We start from the raw sequence: 22839 nt of genomic DNA, 5'->3' as shown, positions 1-22839 counted from the left end.
TATATAGTTTATTTTGACATCAGCTTTGGACGAAGTCTAATAAGTATAACCAACATACTTAAAGAAAATCCAATATCAAAAGGAAACATTTTCTTTGTGCAAAACGTTTTATTGGACTAAGCCGTAGGTAATAAAAATTTTACTCATCACAGAATACCCAAAATTCCACCTAATCGAGTATAATAAACGAGCAAATCTAAAAGTACCCTGATCCTACCTTATAATAAAATAAACCCAAGCTCAATTCAGACAATGAAATTTCTAGCGGGCTACGTTAAAATTTCTAAGCCATTAAGTAAGCAATTTCATTCAAAAAGACGCAATATGAATGCTAAGAGCGTTAGACTGCTTCAGTGTCTACTGAATTCAATAGTCTGGTATTTTCCTTTTAAAATCAGAACACCTGGATCTTTAAAGTACCTACATTACCCATTTGAGGTTAAAGTCCTGGGTAAACCGGCGGAGCGCAGCGCAGATCACTTTAAATTTATCAATGTATATTCTTCCTTTCTATGCTCTGACACCTACCTGGGAGCATCAGGGTAACATTCCATTTCTGAACGCAGCTGCACTACTGGTACTGAACGCGTCGGTGTTACTGTCAATTTCCATAGTAAAATGAACAGTAGTGCAGCTGCGGTTGGAAATGGACTGTCACCTTCACGGGGGATTTCTACTCCGCGGCATCAAGGAGCACGTTAGAGGATGCCGCGGCGGTAGGCGGCGGCATTCCGCGGCATCCCCCGGTATGCGCCGAGGCCTCCTGAGTGCTCCTGGGTAGCGGGGCTGCGGGAGGGGAAGGCTTGGCGCAACTCGGCGGACGACGGAGGAGAACACGAGTCTTGATACCGCAAGCACCTCCGAAATGCCGCGGCATCCCGAGGCTTCCCACGGCATGCCTTGATCGGTGATTATACATTCCGTTCTGCGCATAGTGGGGGATGCCGCGGAATACCGCCGCAGTATCGTCGGCGCTCTTCAACGCCGCGGGGAAAGGATACCGTGACGGCAGGCGGCGGCATGCCGCGGCATCCCCCGGTACGCGTCGAAGTGCTCCCAGGTGCGCTCGCGGTATCGCGGGGGATTTTACCTCGCCGGTGTGCGCTTCGCGGCGTAAATCCTCCGGGGTGATCTGCGCTGCACTCCGCCGGTTTACGCAGGCATTGTTTCATAAGGTTAAGTTCCCGTCTATAAATGTGCTACGTGTTCGAAATGCGAAAGTTTTAAATATAGTGTTAAGTTTATTTACGTAAAGATACTTTTAGGTACAGTTGTGTGCAATATAATAGCAGTCAATAGGAAAAAGATGCGCTAAACACCGTGGCTGATTAGGACAGTCACCATCAAATAATATAATACTCACTATACTGTTTTTTTTTATCTATTATTTTGCGTCACGTTGTTGCATAATAATGTACAGTCAGCTGCAGAGAAAAGGTACTACCCCTGCATAGAAGTTTGTATGCAGGCGTGGCACCTTTCTTCTGCAGCTAACTGTGCGATTCCCACTGGCTGGAGCCGGTTTATGTATTGTATGTCAGAACTGAGGGCCTACCGCGAACCACGTTCGACGTGTTGCCTCCCTGTCACACTTACGTACAAATTTACAAGTGCGACAGAGAGACAACACGTCGAACGTGGTTCGCGGTAGGCCCTCTGAAGCGGTGGAGTCCGTCCGGAGCCGTCCGCGTCCGCGAGGAGCCGACCGGCTTGCGGCCGTACAAATGTGAAATGCGCTTCGACTCCGCCCGTTCGGTGGGAATCGTACGTTCTGGAAAGACCTTCATACGCGTAATGGATTTGAATTCTGTTACGTTTCACCTCGGGTCGCGACTGCTGAGCAACTTTTCCATTTCCAGGTCCCGTGTTTATTTAATTTCAAGAACTACGTAAAGCTAGTTTTGCAGACACGTAATGTGCAGAGTCAGTTATCGCAAAGGACGTTGGCGTCACAGCGCTTTTGGTACAGTGGTTCAGATAAGTAAAGAGAAAAAAAAGTAAAGAGACTTTATCGCTGCCTAATCGATGCAGACATAACCTAGCGGCCCGATTCGAACTTTAAGATACGTCAATTAATAGATATTGATTGGATAGCGGATAGATGCGGAGGGATGAAAGTCATGTGACGAGGAAAGTATTACAATGAGTGTAGTGGGAAGCAACGGGCGAGGAAAACCGAGAAAAAGGTGGATGGACTGTGTGAGAGATGATATGAAACGAACGCGAGTGAATAATAGGATAATGGGCGAGAGAGAGGTATGGAAGAAAAATACATGCTGTGCCGACCCGAGCAAATGATGACTTGACATCACTCCGAATTACGTCGCACGTCGCACTATTGATTCTTGAACATTCTAGACCTGTGGCTTAGCTCAATACAGATTCTGAGGAGATTGAGGCTGTCCATCTGTACAAAGCTACACTGTGGCACATTACTTAGCAGCTCTCGGAACAGTTCTGAAGGAAGCGGTAAATAAAAACTACCGCACTTCCCTGCGACGATGTTTTGAGCTCCCATCTCTGGCGAAACAACGCTAAAGTACCTAATATTTTTGCGTTAAAATTAGCGTTAATGCAATTTTAGTTGCAATGCAAAATTATATAATGTTTAGTATGGGTGCTTGGCTTTAAACTACTTTATGTTATCCTATCGAAAATTACAAAGTCGATTGTGCCAATTTCTGGATATTGGTTGAAACTACAATAAATCATATTAAATATTACCAGCTTATGCGTTATTTGAAATTACTGATTTAATTATATACCTACTTACCTACAGCGTACCTACTGGAGGTCTATTCAGATAATAATTTCTTGTTATCAAAGGGTTAGAGATATGATAACGCCAGTAACCTACCTAATTGTTTGCTGGATTGTGACCGATGTTTGGAACCGGATTTTGATGTTTAGGTATTTGATTTATGGGAACTAGGCATACTTAATTAAAATTTATATAAAAATATTGGCTTATTAAAAAAAAAGTTGTAGGAAGGTACCTAAACCTACTTATAGATAATATAATACAATAACCTCGAAAATAATATATGTTTCCTGATAAAAGAAAACAAAAGCAGGAAATTGTTTTATTAAATTAATAAAAATGTTTCATAAAAATAATTTAATCGAGATTATGGCTCGTATAAATAAATTCTTCAGTCCTAAATAAACAGTGGCTTAGAGATTTCAGCCTGAAAGTCGCCCCGGGACCATTTCGAACTAATTAAATTTCCCCCTTCGTTAGTGTTTTCGGCTTTAAAGGGATAAAATGTGAGCTTTATTAGTTCATTTTTAACACAAAAGTACTTACACAATTTTAAATGAGACCACACTTTTATTCGCGGTAGTGGCGTAGCTAGGCGTGGGCAAATGGGGCCCACGGCCTCGCACTTAGGGGCCTCGCAAAGCCAACCTTTGTATACCTTATGAAAACACATTGAAAAGGGCCTCGCAGATGTGGTTTTCGCCCACGGCTAGATTGGTTCACGCTACGCTAACTGATCGCGGGTACCCAGTGTTCTCTAGCGCTTTTTAGAGCACTGATTACGATAAAACATAACTGGTCTAACTTTGCTCTACTGACCCTTTGTCCTAGCCGAAGAGACCCGTCCGCGATTTATAAAATTTGATTATTGACATGAGCAGCTTATTTAAAATAATACAAAACTTTTGTTATAAAATGTCAGATTATAAATTGAAAGCTGTTAGGAATAAACAGTTTAAACTCTCGTACTTGTACACATACTTATTTAGTGATTTAATTTAAACGGACCTAGCGCGATATAATTTCATATATTTTACCTTATCCGACGTTTCAGCTGGGTTGCCCAAGCTGCGGTCACTGGTCACGGAAGACTGATGTCCCAGCAAAATGTCAACGGAGATATGGGTAACCCACACTAAACTACCCGAAAATAGTTCATAAAAATTTTCGAGGTGGACAAAGAAATTGAAACTGAATTGTCTACGGCATCATATATTAACGAGCTGACACTCTTCAAACTACTTGATCGATTTTTATCAAACATCGCTAAAAACTACCGCAAGGAAACTCGGTTGCAAAAACCTTTCAGAATCAGAATCGGAATCAGAATTTTATTGGTAAAAGTAACAGAATTTTACATGTCAGGCATAAAAATATATTATAACTAGATATGTCACATTTTTAATTCATATATCTTTTTTAACACACAGTTAGTTATTAGTTTAAGTTTAATTTTAAGACCATTGATAGACCTTTGACCTTTGAGAGCTTTGATGCTACAGACAGTCATCAAGCGCCGGTGTCGGGATGTATTCATCATACGTGATATAATCCGTTGAAAGAGTTGTATTTATAAACTTGTAAATAAAATCTTTCATTTATTTACTTGCTTCCGATCTGATATTATGAATTTTATGAAATGATTTTTTCGGCTTAGGCCCTAATCTCTTAAACAAAAGCCTTTACTTCTTTTATGAAGAGGCATTTTAGGCGCGTACCAAAGAAACAATGTCGTTAAATAGCAACTATCGTGATAGTATTAAGGTTCAAATTTACTTACTATAGTGACTATAAAATGTTTGGTTGGTAGTTACTTACAGTGTTTACTTTAAATGTTTTCGTACAAAGGTGCCATTGTCACACAGATATTGTCCTTACAAAAGCACTAAACTAGACAACGCTTGTGTAAAAACCGGCCAAGTGCGAGCCGGACTCGCGCACGAAGGGTTCTGTACCATTACGCAAAAAACACGTTTGTTGTTTATTTTATTCTGCTTTGAGTATTTTTTGTTATAGCGGTAACAAAAATACATAACCTGTGAAAATGTCAACTGTCTAGCTATCACGGTTCATGAGATACAGCCTGGTGACAGATAGATAGACGGACAGAGGAGTCTTAGTAATAAGGTCCCGTTTTTACCCTTCGGGTACGGAACCCTAAAAAGCGTAAAGCTCAAGAGCGTTCAGGATTTAAACAGTTTTTTTTTTGTTTTGCTACCAGAATTTTCTTTTACCCGCAGTTACAACAATGAAACCTTTTTAGTTACGTTTACTTACACACTTCTCCCGGCCAACACAAAATAATTATTTAAAGCACGGAGCGAAAGTTTGCCGAGAAAAATGCACAGTTAGAGAAGAGAAAATGTGTAAATTTTAAATGAAAACTTTTATTTACCGTTTTCCCCGGACGGACTTTATGTAAACGAATGGTCGGTAGGATGCAGTAAGTGATTTAATTTCCGAAGTTTTTTAGGATTTCGCGCTTTCAGTTATAATTACATCCCGCAGTTTCAAGTGAAGTCTTACTTATTTTTAAAATTTTTAGGGTTCCGTAGTCAACTAGGAACCCTTATAGTTTCGCCATGTCCGTTTGCTGTACTAGTTAGGTAGCCTCCGTTCAAGGCAGCCTGTTGTGACGGACGAGTAACTACGGAACCCTACACTGAGCATGGCCCAACATGCTCTTGGCCGGTTTTTGATATTTTAGTTGCTTTATATTTGATGCTCACTCCCAGGATTTAGAGTTTTAGTTATTCGATCTATTTCCGATATGATACTGATCTGTCAGTGGCGCAAGGGACAGTTTTGGTTGAAAAAATGGCCGGCCACGTCTACCGTATCCATCCGGATGCTTAGCCACCAAGTGGATGCCGGCAGAAGGACGTGGACTGGGCAGGCCCAAACGGAGATATAGATAAAGATAAGATAAAGATAAAAGATAGTTTATTCAAGTAGGCATAATTACAATGCGCTTATGAACGTCAAATAAAGCTAGGTAGACCGGCTCCAACCCTACACCTCTGCCCCGAGAAGATTTAAATCCCCCCTCAATTGGAGGAAGGTATCCCATTATGGGACCGGCGGGATGGCGGGATAACCTGGACTGGACAGCTAGAAGTCGTGGAAATCAAGGGGAGAGGCCTATGCCCAGAAGTGGGACACTCAAATCGGCTAAGAAAATGAAAATGAATAGACAACCTCGTTTTTGAAGTCAATTAAAATGACTCGATTTGAACAATTCAACGATGTATGGAGAAAGGAACGTCTCGGGGCTAAGTGAACACTCACTCTCGTCATCATTTAATTTATTAGCAAGATTGACAAAGTTAGTAGATTCGATAATAAATTATATGTTACACATTTCGAGGGACTGATTTAGAAGAACGGTAGAAACAATCAGGGTTTAAAAGGAAGTATCCTGATTTTTATGCCTGATAATTATCGTCAGAATATTTGTCGGATAATTATCGCGATATTTATCAAAAAGACTATAACTATTTGGATAAATTAGAACCCTAAGTTTAATTGCACTTGACTACAGTTTACCATAACTGTCAGCCAAAAAATATATACATAAATGGACAAGAAAGAGGGAATGGCCCTAGTTCCCAGTTTTTAGGATTCCGTAGCCAAATGGCAAAAAACGGAACCCTTATGGATTCGTCATGTCTGTCTGTCCGTCCGTATGTCACAGCCACTTTTTTCCGAAACTATAAGAACTATACTGTTGAAACTTGGTAAGTAGATGTAGTCTGTGAACCGCATTAAGATTTTCACACAAAAAAAAATTTTTGGGGGTTCCCCATACTTAGAACTGAAACGCAAAAAAAAATTTTTCATCAAACCCAAACGTGTGGGGTATTTATGGATAGGTCTTCAAAAATGATATTGAGGTTTCTAATATCATTTTTTTCTAACCTGAATAGTTTGCGCGAGAGACACTTCCAAAGTGGTAAAATGTGTCCCCCCCCCTGTAACTTCTAAAGTAAGACAATTATAAAACTAAAAAAAATATATGATGTACATTATCATGCAAACTTCCACCGAAAATTGGTTTGAACGAGATCTAGTGAGTAGTTTTTTTTAATACATCATAAATCCCCTAAATGCGGAACCCTTCATGGGCGAGTCCAACTCGCACTTGGCCGCTTTTATAATAATGTACTATTTATTATGCTTTTGCAGTTTTGTATACTTATAAGGGAAAAATAAATAACTTCTCCTTTCTCCAGCACTCGCCACGAGAGCTGGCAGCAGGTTTATGAGTCCTCGTTCGAACCAGCTGACGTTGAACGAGTCCGTAAACAACATTGTTGAGAAAAAGCGGCCAAGTGCGAGTCGGACTCGCCCATGAAGGGTTCCATATTTAGGCGATTTAAGACGTATAAAAAAAAACTACTTACTAGATCTCGTTCAAACCAATTTTCGGTGGAAATTTACATGGTAATGTACATCATATATTTTTTTTAGTTTTATCATTCTCTTATTTTAGAAGTTACAGGGGGGGGGACACACATTTTACCACTTTGGAAGTGTCTCTCGCGCAAACTATTTAGTTTAGAAAAAAATGATATTAGAAACCTCAATATCATTTTTGAAGACCTATCCATAGATACCCCACACGTATGGGTTTGATGAAAAAAAAATTTTTGAGTTTCAGTTCGAAGTATGGGGAACCCCAAAAATTTATTGTTTTTTTTCTATTTTTGTGTGAAAATCTTAATGCGGTTCACAGAATACATCTACTTACCAAGTTTCAACAATATAGTTCTTATAGTTTCGGAGAAAAGTGGCTGTGACATACGGACGGACAGACAGACGGACAGACAGACAGACAGACATGACGAATCTATAAGGGTTCCGTTTTTTGCCATTTGGCTACGGAACCCTAAAAATCAGCTGTGGCGGTGACTGTGAACTAATTTCATTGCAGCTTTGTGATATAATGTATGTACACGTGTGGATAATTAAAACCTTAGTTGCTTGAAAAGCGGACGCGGAATTTTCGTGTGTGTCAGTTTTTTTTGTGTTATTCTTATAAATCAAATATTTTTTTAGATACAGTCAGCAGCAGAAGTTGCTAAGCGGGCCAGGTGTTCAAAATGATCTTGACGCGACTTTATTGTTAAGAGAATAAGAGCGTGTCAAGGTAACTTTGAACACCTCGCTCGCTTGTCAACTTCTGCTGTTGACTGCAACATCAACATTAAATATGTCAATCACCGCTGCCTACGGGCCATCCATCGTATGAAAACGAACCTCTTCATGAAAATAATAAAAAGACGTCAATACAGATATTACTTGTATATTACGCTGATTTTGAGATCAAGTACCTAAGATAAAGTAGACCAACCGTATATATTTAATATTTGTCACTAGGTACTATCCGATATCTTAACATAACTTTAGTTATATCTATTTTATAAATTCGTCTCAATTGCACGTATTATTCGTTTCGTCTTACGTTTATCTAACTCACGTAGGTAACAAAATACCTCATATCCCCGTACGTTCCAGTAAATTCAGGCATAAAAGACAAAATTCAAGTGATTTATACCGAACGCCGCGAACACTCGAAAGTACGCCGTTTAAAGTTTTACGCGTTAGACATTACTGAATATTTATGTCACATGTGGCTCTTGTTTTGCCAAAAATTTTCTACAAAAAGAACGCCTGGCTGGATACGAGATAAAGCAGTGGAAACTTGTACGTTGTGGTTTCTTGAACTGAACGTTTAGCGAATTTGTGGATGCACCCGGTAAATAAAGGGTTTAGTTTTGTTTTTATCGTTTTGGCTACAGCGGGGGAGGGTTTAGAATTTAGTATGTACATTGTATTGTGTAGGTCCGAATGAACCGACCAACTGTAACCACATACTGTATAGATACTTACCAGGGGTTAAAGTTTACAAAGTTAAATAATGGTATAATTAAACATTTTTTTTTAATTAAAATTTTTCTGGAACACACTGACTGCCATCAAACTGCCCTGTTTGATCGCACGTCTTTTATTTTATGAGTTCCTCTCTATTCGAACCTAACGATAATAGTCCAAATTTTACCTACTTACTGCTGTGGCGCAGCGAAGTGGATCTTGACCTCCGACACCAAAAGATCGCCATGCTTCTCTGTCGAATCGTTTTTGTCCAGTCGAAGGCGCAGTTCACTAAGATTTTTTTGCACTTCGTCTCTCCGGCGTAACTAGGGCGGTTTTCGGCCATTTGGTACTGGTGAGTAGCTACGCTCTCCAGACTGCAACTCCGGACTGCATGGTCTTCACCCATCCGGACTACATTGCCAAGCCATTGGAGTCTGGCAGTTTTCATTTCTCCAATGATGTTCGGCTCGGACATCAGATCTTGAATCTCCTCATCCAATTTCAGTCCAAATATTAGACAAAAACCAACAGTTATAAACTAAAATATTAATTTCTTAAAATAACGCACAGAGAAAGAAAAAAAGAATTCTTCACAATTCTCGCTATTTGGCAAGGAATGAAATTAATAGTTACATAACTCAAATCACATATTATACTTATTTTATTTCTTCCTAGTAATTACATAATACCTGTTTCACGTGACCCATTATAATATCCACTAAAATAGCTAACCTGTACCTACAGCAAAAATGGTTTCAAGTAGGTACTTCACATCGTTTATGGGTTTGGCTGCAAAATTGCATGGTGGCACGAGAGACACACATTACACCTTTAATTTAATATGGAGGCCACTCTAAACATACATTATGACATCAAAATGATCTCTAAATGATGTCAGTCGCCCGTGCGTCTCGCTCGCGCTAATACATGTAAGGAATAGTGCGAATGAAAGCACGCGCGTCTTACATCATTTAAATATCACATTGATGTCAGAATTTAAGTTGGAATTGACCTCATGGGCATTTACAAAGTCCTTGCATAGGCAATTTATTTAATGTGGTTTTTTACTAACCAGTCAAATCAGCTATTTGATGTCAAAAGACGAAACAATTTTTCCATGAAATTATTAGTAAGAGAGAAAATAAAAACAAACCTATGTTCTTCAGTGGTTAGTTAGTGGTTAGTTAGTGGTAGTAGTTAGTGGTGGTATTAGAAAATTTTCGACCACTGCATTTTGTAACAACAGCTTGTCTTTCGACAAAAATCTAAAGATTTACATTTCTCTCTATCTCTTGCAAGTCTAAATAATAATCCATCCTCGGTCGGCCATCTTTGGAAAAAGCGGCCAAGTGCGAGTCGGACTCGCCCATGAAGGGTTCCGTATTTAGGCGATTTATGACGTATTAAAAAAAACTACTTACTAGATCTCGTTCAAACCAATTTTCAGTGGAAGTTTACATGGTAATGTACATCATATATTTTTTTTAGTTTTATCATTCTCTTATTTTAGAAGTTACAGGGGGGGGGACACACATTTTACCACTTTGGAAGTGTCTCTCGCGCAAACTATTCAGTTTAGAAAAAAATGATATTAGAAACCTCAATATCATTTTTGAAGACCTATCCATAGATACCCCACACGTATGGGTTTGATGAAAAAAAAATTTTTGAGTTTCAGTTCAAAGTATGGGGAACCCCAAAAATTTATTGTTTTTTTTCTATTTTTGTGTGAAAATCTTAATGCGGTTCACAGAATACATCTACTTACCAAGTTTCAACAGTATAGTTCTTATAGTTTTGGAGAAAAGTGGCTGTGATATACGGACGGACAGACAGACGGACAGACGGACAGACAGACAGACATGACGAATCTATAAGGGTTCCGTTTTTTGCCATTTGGCTACGGAACCCTAAAAAAGAGAGAGACGATGAGATGATGAATGAGCAAAAGGAGAGGAATTGTATTAAAATCACTGCAGGTCAGCACCCCTCCGATTAAATTGTTAGTTAATGAATGAATGAAAATCTTTATTATGACAGCAGCGAAAGTGGTCGGGAGTTGGGACTGGTCAATTGCCTTTGCTCTTCGAAAGCTTGCTTTTCTGTACTCTATTAGAAACGACTGTTTAGTGTGTATACTCTGATTTTATTCACCCAACACGCTCTGTCGGCTATTGGGGTCGCCACGATAAATGCTTCCTGGTTAATCACGCATAACCTTAAATTGAAAATTGCGTGTACTATACGTTTATTAGATCTTAATGCTAGTGGAAGTTCATGTTTTAATTTGCAATTTCTTCCCATTATGAAACTTTGTGCACTTTGAGCGCAACAATTATGTGCAGTTCACGGCGCAAAAAGTGTAATTTATACATGTTTTGTGCTGGAGTAAAATGATTTAACCACGTACTATTTTGTGTTACATATTAATTTTATAAAAGTACAATGAAAGCGGCAGGTAAGTATACAACAAATAAAAAATGATTTTCACTACATAGTATAAAACAAAGTCACATAAAGTCAAAAATTTCTTGAGTTTTGAGAATGTTAATATTTAATTAGACACGGCAAGTAAACGCGTCAGATACATACATTAATAAAACAAGATGCGCATCAATGATAATATAAAATAATTTCCTAAAGCGACTCTGAATAACGAAGGGAGTATCGGCAATTATCTCGAACTTGCTGCTAATCTACACGACTCTGCCGCGCCCAAGTTTTCACATTTACAGAAATAATTACATGCCTGCTTCTCGTCTGTAGGGGAGAAAGATCCAGAAGGATTGATATCGAGGAACGAGTAATTGGGAAAAGTAATTAAACGCGTTGCTTCAATTTTGAGGTCATCTGGCTAGGGTTTGCAACCCGGATCCGAAATGTATGAAATTATCCGGATCTGGATCCTCGGATCTTCCCATACATTTTGGACCCGTCGTGCAAACCCTACATCTGGCTGAAACTATTTATACAGATGTAAGTAAAAGTATTTTTGCGCAAATGCATTTTTTTTTTAAGTTGTATTTTTTTTTACATGAGGTATAATCTTGTATTAAGAAAGGGTCGTCAAGTACGTACTAACATTATACTGTTATGGTATGCAGGGTAAAGGATGACTCACGGTAGACCGGGCCGTGGCCGGGCCGGAGCTACCGGAGCTTCGTTTTCTGATCAGCTGTCAAAGAAAATGACATGTTGGAGGCCTCGGCCCAGGCCGGGCTCGGTCTAAACGTTACCTATACTTACAACTGAAAGTGAATGTAAATGTTCGTGTTTTTTGTGCCATTCTATGTTTCTCCGCTGTACCAAAAAGCAGGAATGTTTTAACCCGAGTCTCCAAACTATTTACCTTTCGGCGGACTTATTGAAAAACTTTATGCACATTGGTTTATGGCTGTCAGGCGAGGAATTAATTGTTCACCAGTTTCTTAGCTTGTTTATTGGTAAATTCAAGCGCGGGAAAGGTTTGTATTATTTGAAAATTAGGTAATACAACTTATATTGTGTTGGTGATATTGATTTTTTTGGTGTATTGTTGTGTTTGTTTTTGTTGTTGTTGTCCTATGGCACCCCAGAAGTGCAAAGGGTCTTCACAAGCTCGCGCCACGCCTTACTATCTAGTCTGTCAGTCGAAATGGGATATATTATGTAAATAAGTATAATTTTTTTTAAAGTATAAACGGGCGGGAAATATTAGATATACTTAAACGTATTATTAACGTAAAAAGATAGAGATGATGACTTTTAATTACGTTTTTCTTTTTTTTTTTTTTTGCTGCAGCTGTCATAGAAAAAGTAATGTATGCAACAGCTCATAATTGGTTCTTAAAATTCTCGGGTCTTTTTTTACAAAACTCGACTACGTCTCGTTTTGTAACTTCGACCCTTGAATTTTAAGAACCCTTATTATATCACTGTTGCATAAACTACTATTAATAATGTAACAGAAAGTCAACCTCTCTATCTTTTTAAGTTTTTACATTACCTAGGTAACTTGTCTAGGTCTATTACAAGTTTCACGGAATTTGTAAAATACTTACAAGAAAATAAAACACATAAGTACTGTACCAAGTAGGTAGTACTTGATATGAAATTTACACAATATTTTTACCACGAGGCAAGAATAATATTATGAAGTTCAGTAGCTTTTTGTATAGAATTCTCCTCTTGGGGAAACAATGTGCTTTCAACACCTGTTCAGAACTTAAACGTGTTTCGAATGAATACAAAACACATACTTACATGAAATCTTTTCCGATATCTTTTTTTTTGCAGTCTTTTATTCGGATGATAAAAACCTACTTATATACCTAAATATTTAAGATTATCAATCTCGTCTCCACGGGACAGGCATTGCCTAGTGTGGAGGTCAGTAAAACTGTATGTATATATACATAAAAGTGAACATTTTTCGGTAAGAAACGATTTTTATTTATTATATTTATTTTTAAATGCGAATAGTTTTGTTCATAAAACTAGTTTGAGTACGCCTATTAAAATTTCGATGCGATTATTTTTTTATAAATATACTAGCTTTTGCCCACGGCTTCGCATGCGCAGGAGTTTTTTTTAATTTTGGACCCCCATTTCACCTCTTTAGGGGATGAATTTTGAAAAATCCTTTCTTAGTGGACCCCTAGACCTTAATACGTAGACGTAGACGTAGAAATCTACTTGCCAAATTTGGACTTTCTAGTCCCAGCGGTTTGGGCTGTGCGTTGATTTAAGTCAGTCAGTCAGGTCTTTCACGTTTATATATACTTATAGATAAATAAATATTATATTGGGACATTATTAGTCAATTGTAAAATAATTTATTTAACAGTTGACTAAGCCCACTGACCATCCAGCCTCTAGACTCAACTTAGGCCAATTCTTTCATGAAACCGATGCTGCCAAAAATACAGGGGTGCGGGGGACGAGGTGAGCGAGTCCCGTGCCGTGATTGGTCCGTTCAAACACACGTGGGCGTCAGACAGAAATATCTGCCGGGCGCTAGTGATGTGACACGTTGAATAATAACATTGTCAATCACGGTCAATAATGTAATAACAGTAATAATATGCAAGCATGTTTCGAATGCTATGTTGATTCTTTCGTTCGAAAACATTAACCCATAACGTTGTGGTTTCGTTAGCAGGTGTATCTGCTTTATATAATTAATTTAAAAATAAACTATTGGTAAAAAGGCGTCTTATGGGATTTAGAGAAGCGCGAGTCGAGACGAGATACGGATGCGGATATTCGCAACATCCCTGCTTGGAAGCACTTCATTCACGCAGCTCGCCCTTCGGCCTCGCTTTAAATTACTGAGGGTTGCACGCTTGGGAGTCGGGGTGAAGGCTTCGGGCCTTCGGCGGGTCAGCCTTTGGCCTCCCAGCCTGATATTCGCCCTTCGGGTTCGCTTAACCTACTTGGAAATTTTCCTTTGCCCGTGTCCGCCGTCATTTTGAGTGTTAATAAAAAATAATTCACATACTAATCTTGGGCCCCCAAGCTCGCCGCATGCCAAATCTCAACGCGCTCAGACCAACTTGAAAAAAAAAAGACGGCCATTTTCATAATCATAATCATAATTCTTTATTGCAACCATGGTATTACAAGGTGTTCTTATGTTAGTTAGTACATTTTGAAACTTTTTAAATGCAATTTGTGTTGTCTCGGGCCCTCTATGGCATTTGGTCGAGCACCCCCCACCTATCTCTCACCTTTGAAGCTTTTCATAAAAAATAAGTGGCCATTTTTACCGCCATATTGGTTTTATTAAAAAAAAATCCATAGGAATACAGCTAGGTGACCCCGAGTTTTCGTGACCAAAATTTTAGCGCGCTGGGAGCATTTTGAAAAATGATCGCCATTTTGAATCCGCCATTTTGAAAAAATAATGGCGGCTTCAGAAACTGTCAGCGTCCCTCTATGACATTTGGTCGAGCATCTCCCACGTATCTGTCACCGTTTAGTGACCAAAAGTCGGATAATCCGGTAGACCAAAAGTCGGATTTTCCTGGAAGTCACCAAACCACCCCCTCTATACGACCGTATCAAAGTCAAATACCCCAGGAACCCCCTTCTGGGAGAGCAATTATGTCAATTAATCAGTCGGGTTGCGGCTTTATATACAAGGTGGATTTTCTTTTTGGCTCAGTGAGGGCAGCTACCAGATCCCGTACTGCTACGAGAAAACGGTCTTAGGAGACCTTCCCTCGATTTCAAATTAGATCCCATTCCTATTGAGGATCAAAAGCTTGTATGGAAGCAAAAAAAAAATTCCGGCTAGAAAAGCCACAAATCGAGGAAAACTTTTCCCATAATATTTGAATGAAAATGAAAACTTTTATTTTTCACATGCTACTTTTGTATGCCAATCGATTCCATTCCTATCCAGTATCAATAGTTTCCTAGGGGTCGACTTACGGTAATGTACTAAAAAGCCACAAATTAATAAAAACTTTTTCCATACATTTACTATGGAGAAAATGTGAAATTTTATTCACAATTTTCTACCTCGCCCATCATTCGTACAGCAATGTCTTCATACAGTATTATGGTTCTTAAATGTAACAGGACAGGACTGATTGGCCAGATAGAAAACTGTGAATTAAATTTCACGTTTTCTCCATAGTAAATGTATGGATAAGTTTTCTTCAATTTGTGGCTTTTTAGTACATTACCGTAAGTCGACCCCTAGGAAACTATTGATACTGGATAGGAATGGAATCGATTGGCATACAAAAGTAGCATGTGAAAAATAAAAGTTATCATTTTCATTCAAATATTATGGGAAAAGTTTTCCTCGATTTGTGGCTTTTCTAGGCGGAATTTTTTTTTTTGCTTCCATACAAGCTTTTGCTCCTCAATAGGAATGGGATCGATTGCCATAAAAAAAGTTTGTCAAAAATGACCTTTTTCTCGTATCCTGTATGTTTTTTCCAAAATCTGTAAATGCCAATCTTCATTAATTTGAAATCGAGGGAAGGTCTCTTAAGACCGTTTTCTCGTAGCAGTACGGGATCTGGTAGCTGCCCTCACTGAGCCAAAAAGAAAATCCACCCTGTATTCGCGGTATCCTACTATACCCACCCATTAAAAACATCCTGTATAATTCTATTAAGAGTTATTACATGGTTTAAATCAAATATTTATTTGTTATTATGTAAATGAAATGTTATTTAACACAATCTAACTGAATGAGGTTTAAATTATTTGGCCGAATGTTCAAGTATCATTGCCATGTTGGCAGTCGTACACAGAAAAAAAGCAAAAATTAAAAAGTTAAACCGACGCCCACTATTCTCAACAAAAATGGAATCAAAATAATGCATTTTAAATTGCAACCGTGTGTTTTTGTATAAAATTGGTCTTGTGATTAATCTTTGCAATGTTTTTATAATCGCTAAAAGTAATACGAGTACCTATGTAGTGCTGAATTGACAATATCGTTTATGTTCAAGGGAAAATTGGTACCTGACCGTAAGTGTAATTCTCATATTATTTATTTGTTTTATAGTGAATTTTTCGCAAATACCTATGCGATTTGAATTGAATTACCTTGTCAATAGTAAACAATCACATTCTATGGATATGGACATCACTAGTTTGGGCTTAGGAATGTCACGTAATAAAAGACAAGAAAGGATGTATACGGATGCAGCGCGATAGAAAGAGACTTTCTTAAAAGACGTCATCGAGTTTCAAGCGCTGTCAAATTTGATGAGCCGCTTAAATTAAAATATTTTTTTATCCAAATCTCTAAAAAATCGGCTTACCTGTGAAATGAAATGCCATTTTTTTGTACACCAGAGTTTTTAGTGTTCTTGCCACACAATTTGACACAACAATAATGCATTTTTGATAGCAAAAACTTCTTCGAGCTACCGAAATTTCTAGACCGAGCCCGGTCCGCCGACTGAAGTAAGCGGTGTAGGCGTGACTCGAAGATGGAGTAACGCTACCGTATGTGTGGCAGAGGGGGTAGCGCGACTATGCTATGTCTAGAGGCTGGATGGTCAGTGACTAAGCCCCAAAGTGTGTGAACTGCAGCTACATTATTTTTGCGGCGTCGTTGTTGCTGCAGCGGCTGCATTGCAGTATCTGCCTAGGTATGTCGTTGATAAAATGAGTGACATTGGCTGCCGCATTACTGCCGTGCCGCGGTTATGACGTTCATTGCGTCACTCATTTTGTCAAAGAAAATGACAAATACAGCGGTGGCAACAACTACGTCACAACAATAAAGTAGAGCTGCAGTTGACGTCCGAACGTCACCGTTTTTAGAGTGATTAAAACACATCTTCCTCTTTTTTGTAGTTGGTTGAAATCAAGTTTTACACGTGTATTCAGTGGATAGATAATAAGTAGGCAATAAAGAATTTATCCCGAAAAATTTCAATATTGGAAAAAGATTACGAATATCGTCTGAACTTAATTAAGATACTTCTAGGTAAAATAAACTAATTAAGCTTTGAAAATATTACCATCCGTAAAACGTTTAATTAAGGTCAAGCAAAGACATGTGCATTAATAGTCGTTACGTTAAAAAGTACACGACATTCTCCGCATAGAAACCCTGAAATTTAAAAAAAAATCATCATCTTTTTGCCACGGCTCATGGGAGCCTGGGCTCCGCTTGACAACCAATCCCAGGAATTGGCGTAGGCACTAGTTTTTACGAAAGCGACTACCATCTAACGTTCCAACCCAGAGGGGAAACTAGGCCATTGTTGTCCTTGATTAGTCCGGTTTGCTCACGATGTTTTCCTTCCGCTAGGTCACCAGCGCTTCCCTGAAATTTCCTTCCTGAAATTAAAAAAATAAATAAAATAATAATAGTTATATAGTACCTTATTAGCCACGGAATAGATCCCACAGGATGGATCGCGGGGCAGAGGAAGACCCAAACGGAGATGGCTGGACAACCTCGATACATTCTGTGTGGAGTAGCGGGAGTGTGCATTGGACAGAGTCAAGTGGCGAAAGAGGGGAGGCCTTTACCCAGCAGTGGGACATACTTAATAGGCTAAAAAATAAATAATATAGTACCTACGTTAAACCAATCATGGAGTATCGTGCAGGTGCCTCTACTATTTTAATAGTCACATTCAATTATGTTATTACAAAAAGGATGAGACAAAGTATAATATTATAATATATTTAATGTATTTCGCCGCAAAAGTAACATGAACAGCAATTAGACAGAACACACAACCTCATTAGCTTAATACAATATTATATATTTCCTTTTGTTTTAATAGCCGCGTATTTTTCCGACTGTATGTAACAAAATAACAGTTTATGTGGATTGGCGGTGGTCCAGAATCCGAGTCTTGTATCAGGCGGCATTGCTCTCACTGTCTAAATGTGAAGTGCAAGTTATAGGAGTGAGTGACGTTTTTGGTCGAAGAAATGTCACTTTTGACACTGGCACTGGCAGATCTGGGCGCGTAGCCAACGGCAGGAATGCCAAACTCCTTTCGGGCATTCTCGGATCCGTTCGGCTCAGCATTGCTCCGAGCAATTATTAGGGTTAACACAGGTAGATTTGATTCGCCCTTTAGGGCGCGTGTACACGGTGCCGCCTCCGCGCTGCCGCCGCGCCGCCGCCGCACCTTCGTGCTATGTACACGAGACGCGTAAAGCCCGCCGCCGCGCCGCCGCCGCACCTTCGCGCTATGTACACGAGACACGTATAGCCCGCTGCCGCGCCGCCGCCGGAGGCGGCACCGTGTACACGCGCCCTTAAGTAGAGCAGGACCGAAAATTGGGGCGCTGTCTTGTGTCGGAGGCCAAGTCTCATTTTAGGTTGCACGACAGCAGAGTAAGTAAAATGGCAGTGCAACAAAACCGCTTCCAGCTCATGCCTTGCATCGCGAACTAAACTAACGGAGCCCTAATTTGAGAGCTCGCGAAAATGTGTGGAATATATTTTTTCAGCCGCAGCTGAATCAGTGGCACTAGGATTTGTTTATTGAATTGATTTTCAAATTTGAATGCTTGTTCTGCGGTGTTCCAAATGGAAATGCGGAATTTATTTGCGAGAACATATTTTACGTGACGATGGATTCAATGGATTTATCTTATGACATGAATGAGTAATGATAGAAGAAGAAAAAACCTCACGAGAATTGGTCTTAGGACAAAATATCTCAAAATTTCAACTGAATTATTTTATTTCATTTTCAAAACTATTAAAATATTTTTTTATGATATGAGTACGAGGCAAACCAGCAAACGAAAAAATAACTAGAGAAGTTAGAAAAGTTCTTGGAAATTTCAGGAAAAATTAATAGAAAATCAGGAAACAGTCATTTCCAATATGGAAAATTACGACCCCATACAATAATATGAGGAGTTTCCGTAATTTATAGTATGCATGCATTTAGTAGTTTACGTATGTTACTAGTAAAGTTCGTACATTTTAATAAAAAAATATTTGGTTTTACCCCAATTTCCCCTACAAAACGTCCCATAAATAAAACTCCAAAATAATACACAGAAGGAATAGCAAAACAGAAAAAGCAATATGGCTACATAAACGCTCCTATCTCGATTACGGACAAAAATTTCAGTGTCAACGTCGGGGAGTCGCAATTTTTCCAGTTCCGCTTGTGTCCCCTCCATTGTTCCAGGCTTTATCAATCTAAACGACAGTGTTATTCCCAAATGTTGGCATGCGCCCAGATACGGGGAGAAAATAATGGAAAGAAAGAGCACTTGTGGAAATTACGCCGGGTCCATTACATTTGTGTAGTATCGACTATCAATATCGTGAGGGAACTGGACTAATTCACGAGGCCTACATAGATTCTCTTCCGCATTTTGAGTAAAATGTCAGCCGTTTTTGTAAACTCTATAGTGCTTGCGCTAATTCCTGAACTTAGATTAAACTCATCAGACTATCACGTAAAACTCACTGTGATGTTGACAAGATGGTCGGTCCACCTTGATGGGATCTTCTGATGTTTTCCATTTGGCGGTCATTACACTGTGGACAGTACATAGAGTGCCAAGCTCCTTTCGCAAAAAACAAAGTAAATATTAATTCTTGCTTGTATTTTAACTAATGAAACACGCACAACATGAAACATAAGATAAGACACGCTTTTTAAAAAATGTTATCACCTTATATATGTACATAAAAATTATGTAATTTAACTATGTTCTTGCAATAAAATAATTGATTGATTGATTGAAAAGTACCTTCATGTGTTGTAAGACTAGTTAAAATTATCAGAATGCTTCCACTTTTGCGTTGAATATGTGCCGAAATAGTTTAAAATTCCTTGTCTCTGAACTGATTGACTTTCCCATATAATTACAGCACGCATGTAAGAGTTTCAAAATGAGTGGGTATTTTTTAAGTGAACTCACTGTATTTTGGAAGACTTTACTAACTTACTGGTGTAGTTTTATTTTGCAACTGGCCCCACACTGCGCAGTTTGGTTTTGTCTGTAATTTTTAATTTCGATTGCTTTTTTTGGACATAGCCGTATCTTTGCCTTTTTATGTCCTAAAATGTGCAAAATATACTGTGGTGGAATAAAATCGAATTAAAATTTTAATGATCTAGGCATGGCTTTAGTCACTATTTAAACAAATCCTGTTAGTTTTCCTTTGTTAACTTTATTACGCATTTATCAATTGGTTGTAAATTATCATTAGTCTATATTCATTAGTCATTTCGGGCTATCTCTTGCCAAATTTAATCTACTTACACGTGCGTGTACTGTGTATTAACTTACAAAACTCAGCCCAAAACTTGTAGGTAATCGAAAATCACCTCACGACTACTTATACCATCTGTACAATATCTTTGTCCAATGTGTATTTGCGTCTCACATTTTGCTGTTGAGAGAGTGAGACGCAATGCAAATTGGACCAAGAAATAGGACAGGTGGAATACTAACTCAAGATAAGTGGTAGACCTAACTAAGTTTGTTCGTAATCAATGTACGTAATTGAAATCCTATTGAATAACGCACGTGGCGTGTTATCTCAGAAGTTGGGATCAAACAATCTTCGGCACACGAGTAAGTTGGTGTCAGCCAAATTACTTACGAAGCGTTTTCAAACCAGAATGGCGTGGCCTTTTCGCTAGCGCTGCCACAGACTCCATTACTCTTATTACAAATTTTTAACCGTCGGATACATGTGAGGTTTTTCAAATATTTTTGATTGCTAATACGTTTAAGGCAAAATGTTATTGCTGTATTATTATTTTACTTGCATAATATAATAAACGACTATAATGAAAAATCCAATAGTAATTAAATCTGTCTGCCTGTTACTTTTTCAGGCTTAAACCACTGAACCGATTTAAGTAGATTAGTATGAGGCCCGAGGAATTTTATATCAATCATCATGATGATGTCAAGAGGTCAAGACTTATTTTGGGTCATTGCGCCTGACAAATAAGTGTAGATTAAATTTCAAATTTTTTATTGTTGGTTCTATGTAATACAGATTTTCTAAAATAGTTGTGTCAATTCAACAACACGTTCACACACGTTCTGTTGTAAATATTTTTTTTTATTATATTTTTTTATCAATGCATCCGTCCGTGTGTGCTTGTCTTAAAGAACCAGTAGTGAGATGCGTCAGAATCTGCTTTACTGTTTCAATTTGTCGGAGTGAGGAGTTCGGCGCCGCGAGCCGGGGATACAAACCGTTTAGACGAATTTAGGTTGTCGCGTTTTCTTCTAGAATAATGGGAATGTGGTCAGTTATTTATGTCGATGCTTGGAAATGTTTGGTTTTATTTATTGAGATGTTCGACAATGTGTCTATAAATGTATTATTTTGTAGTGAACGAACTTTTATCGACGAGTGTTTCAACGATCATATTGTTGTAGATAGTGTGATTATTAAGCTTTTATAGATATAGAAATCCTAAGTATGGGTAATGACCTAGGTGTGTACGGGTAAACCCCGAAATAGATTAATGTTGTTAACATTTTCAGACTTTTCCCAAAAGGCTTGGGTAATATTATACTAGTTATACCCGGGTAAACTTAAGTTTAATCAACCTTCCAACATTACGCGTAATATATTGTTAGTTATAAGAAAACTATTATAAAAATGTATTGTAATTATGTCGTATGATGTCACTTGCCGTTAGTGTTATCAGAATTAAATAATTTCTTTCATGGTATAAAACGGGTAAGTAATTCAAATAAATTAGTAAGGTGATTGATATTTCAAGTGACATCATTCAATCATTCATTCAAACCAGTTATCCATTCTGTAAAGTTATTTAAGCAGCGATCACTTGGGATCACTGGCTTTTGCTGTTGACTTGTCGACGAATAAAGAACTAGTCGTACTCGGAGTGTCATTTAAAGTTAAACCCAATTAATAATTCAGAAGTGCTCGTTATTTAAAATTATCTCACGCGTTATTACCGCTTCGTGTCTAGTACTGACGTAGTTAGTGATAATGAGTAGTGGATCTGAGCGATTACGTTCCCGACGGCGACGAAGTTTCGATAGTGAAGGAGAGGCGGAAGAGGTTACAGTTCCACCTCCTAAAAAGCCTCGAAAACCACGCGCACCTAACAACAAAGAACGATTGGATCGGTTGGAGCATATGTTAGAGCAATTACTTGAACAAGGAAGGAGCAACGCACCGGAAACCGTAACTGCAGGTACGTCCAGTAGTGTCAATTTAAACCATCAACCTGTTATTGAAACTGTACCGTGCGAAACAAACAGAACTCAGAGAGCACCCAATATTGAAATAACCACGTGCCAACCATGTGCAACCCCAAACAATGCTGTAGCATCGACCACGCATGTCACACATACGCCACCCGATTTAGATACTCCTATGAATCGCACGAGTACTTTAGAGCCATCTAGGACTACCCACTTATCTGAAACAGTCATTATTCAAGACAATGCTTTTAAAAGCACTGAAAGTCGACCTTCCGTGTTAGACTTTGGAAACAATGTTAGGTTTATCGGGAAACCCGATAACGTACCCAAATTTGATGGTAATTCCAATACTTTTTCTGTTAATGCATGGATACATCGGCTGGAGTCACTCGCAAACATCTACGGCTGGAATGAAAAGACGCTCATCTACCATATGACTGCGAGTTTAGAAGGAAATGCTCTTTTGTGGTTCGGGCATCTGCAAGACATCACACTTTCCTGGACGGAATGGAAGAAAAAACTCGAGGAATACTTCCCGGCTGGACGGGGTC

General features: G+C 38.6%; 1 long non-coding RNA gene across 2 annotated transcripts in view; it reads right to left on the bottom strand.

The window, feature by feature from the left end:
* Window positions 1-6593: 6593 nt before the first annotated feature.
* Window positions 6594-22839, bottom strand: part of LOC134661258 (uncharacterized) — a 275459-nt gene continuing 259213 nt past the window's right edge. For both annotated transcript variants that reach the window (XR_010097940.1, XR_010097941.1), the window contains exon 2: window positions 6594-6863. This is a non-coding gene — a long non-coding RNA (uncharacterized LOC134661258). The remainder of the gene's footprint in view (window positions 6864-22839) is intronic.

Source organism: Cydia amplana, chromosome 2, assembly GCF_948474715.1.
Source record: "Cydia amplana chromosome 2, ilCydAmpl1.1, whole genome shotgun sequence".
NCBI lineage: Eukaryota > Metazoa > Arthropoda > Insecta > Lepidoptera > Tortricidae > Cydia > Cydia amplana.
Note: the sequence above shows the minus strand (reverse complement) of the source record. Positions and strands in the feature narration are given on the sequence as shown.